Genomic DNA, 2,878 nt, shown 5'->3' on the forward strand with positions numbered 1-2,878 from the left:
TGAAACTCAAACACCCCTCCTAAGGTCTGATCACATCCCTCCAGTACATTACAAGCTCAGTGTGCTGTCTTATGACCACCTCTGTTACAGTGAGGAAGGAGTTCAGGGCACAGTTATAGCATTCTAGTAAGGTGGAGCCAACTCGGCACCATGGACAGAGAGGAACCATGTGGGAGAAAAGTCGGCCTAGCCAATTCACAAACCGGATGATCACTTCCAGTAGAGGCAAAAAGTATCCAGGCATTTTCCAATAGCACAGGAAGCAAAAGTTCACTACGTCCATATTAGTGTACCCTACAGAAAACAAAAACATTTGTTAAAGTTGCCATTGAACTAACTTACATTTCAAAACATGTTTATAATGTTATACACCTGTGCAAGTAGCTAGCTAATTAGGCAGATTCAACTTCAGTGGACCATATAGGAGCAGCATACAAACATAGCAAGTTAGATAGGCATGCTAGCAGTTATGCTAAGCAGCATAGCTACTAACTTTCAAGCTGTGCTACAGTCAAGTGGCTAGCTAAAGCGTTATTACTACTTTCCAATTACACTAACATGAACTGAGATGAAACAGAAACTAGAAAAAATTACATTGCACACAAACCTCTCTAGTTAGCTAACAGTTATGTAGCTAGTCTGCTACTCTTAATGGCAACTCACCTACTATTTGCTAGCAAGTTAGCAATGTTATGATAAAGGTTTGGTTTGTCTAGATATTACAATTAGTCCGTGGTACCCGGGGTAGTGCTGCGGGCTGACCCCCTTACAATAGCTGCCTTCCCACTACTCCCACCTTGTGTCTTTTTCGAGGCGCTGTAGATCACCGACAAGAAGATTGGAGTGGTCAAATAGCTCATATAACCATGGTTACATATGTAATCTTTGTTATGTAGCACTATATTGGATCACTCCGATATGGTATCACAATACCAGATTAACCGGGGGAACTAGGCATGGCCAGACAAGCGCAAAATCCGTAGGACTGAGCTCAGGGCAGTCATGGTTTGCTGCGTCCCTCCATCCCCTCCAGGGAAGTGGAGGCAGCACCCAACACGGCCGTCCCGACGCTGGTTGGTGGCAGCAACAGTAACGCGATAGTACATAGCAAAAGTCGTAGATGACGCTCAACTGGCCGTGGTGCAAATTTAATCTAGGGGAACTTCCTCTGAGCAGGGGCCATGAAGTAGCTACTCCTCCAGTAGAATGCGCAACCAACAGCAGACGGCAAAGGGCGGCAGCCAGCTGATATGCGTAATAAATACTGTCCAATCCAATGTGAGCGTCTCTGTTTCGATAGGTCTTTCCCGAACTCTCTGACCATAACACACAACACAGCTGATCCAACTGTCATATTGTCCTTAGTCGCTTGTAACGTAAGTCTAGTGGCCTCACCCGGCACAGCACAACTTGGGAAATCCAGCCCACTCGCAGTCATGGGAGGTGCGTATGCACACAAATTTAAGGGCCGGTTTCTCCATTTCTCAAAAGCATGTCCGCTATCTGGTTCAAGACTCCGGGGAATGTGCGCTGCCCGCAGTGAAAGCTAAGCGGATCTGAGCCAAGCAAGAGCTTCGCGACCATTTTGTGGAGGGTGCCGTGATCTCAGTCCCCCCTGGTGATTGATATACAACGCTACCGTGGTGTTGGTTAGGAATCTGACCAGGACATGTTTCCCCTCCAAGTAGGGCAGGAACTGTTGGAGTGCCACGGCGAACCGCCCTGAGCTCCAAGCACATTCATGTGCTTGCCAACTCCATGGGGGGCTTCCAGCACCCGCTGCGTGCCATGCCTCTGAACACTGCCCCAACCGCTAGCGAGGCATTGGTGCAACTAGTCCCTGCGGTGGACTCTGTTCAGTATCACTCCCTCCACCAGGAAAAATGTGAGTGCCATTTCAACAGATTCCTCACACATGAGAGCACCGAGTATGATTGGTTGTTGTTGAACGCTGTCGAACGCCGAACCTGAAACCTGTCGAACGCTGGAAACCTGAACTAAAGACCTCGGTTTTAAAAGCTGACAGTGTTTTTTATATACTTTTTATTTTATTTTTGAATCCTGCGGCTCTGTTGGGCTAAATTGCTGTGAGCACAGCTATCTGTTCCGGGATCCTGCTAGATTCCGTATAGGGGGAGAGACCGAAAGCCCGGCAGCCTAGCTGGCTCGGCGGTCTCAAATGGAGGCCGCTATTGAGACGGTTTCCAAATGTTAGCAAGGAGCTCATTTACTTTGCTTTGTTCGGGACATGTGGACCGTGTTGACTTCAATGTAGCAACTGCTTGCTTAGGAGGACATACAGGAGCGAAGTAGCTACTCCTTAGTAAGCAGGTAGCAACCTACATAGCTACTGGGGAACCCACGCCCACTACTTTTTAATTTTTTAAGTTTCGGCGCCGTGTGGGCTCTCCACAGCCCGACTGGCCGGTCTAGGTAGGGTTCCATCCCTGAAGGGTTCTCCCTTCCTGGAGAACGGAGCTGATCTCGACTCATCCCAACCAACCATGGAGGTATGTTACTCGCCGTGGAAGTCGAAGAAGGGCGTCCTCTGGTAACGGGGGTTCCAATGGAGATGTGTGAGCCTGGGAACTGACACAGACCAGAAACAGCTTTGCGCCCTGGTCCAGAGGTTCCCGGGCCTTCGTCTGTGGGTGGCTTCCATCAGATTGGATCCGGAGGTACTATCGTTCTTCGTTTCGGCTGTGTCTCCTCTCGGGTGGCTTCTACCTCGGGTTCAAATCCTCGGAGCTCATCCAGACTGTGAGGCTGCCTGAGAGACGGCCCATTCAACATCACCAGCTGTCATCGATTTGCAGCTCTTATGGTGAGAAAATCTCGGTCCCCAAGGCAAAAACCCTGTGCTACCAGGAGCACGAGT

The sequence above is a fragment of the Salvelinus sp. IW2-2015 genome, linkage group LG23, assembly GCF_002910315.2.
Source record: "Salvelinus sp. IW2-2015 linkage group LG23, ASM291031v2, whole genome shotgun sequence".
NCBI lineage: Eukaryota > Metazoa > Chordata > Actinopteri > Salmoniformes > Salmonidae > Salvelinus > Salvelinus sp. IW2-2015.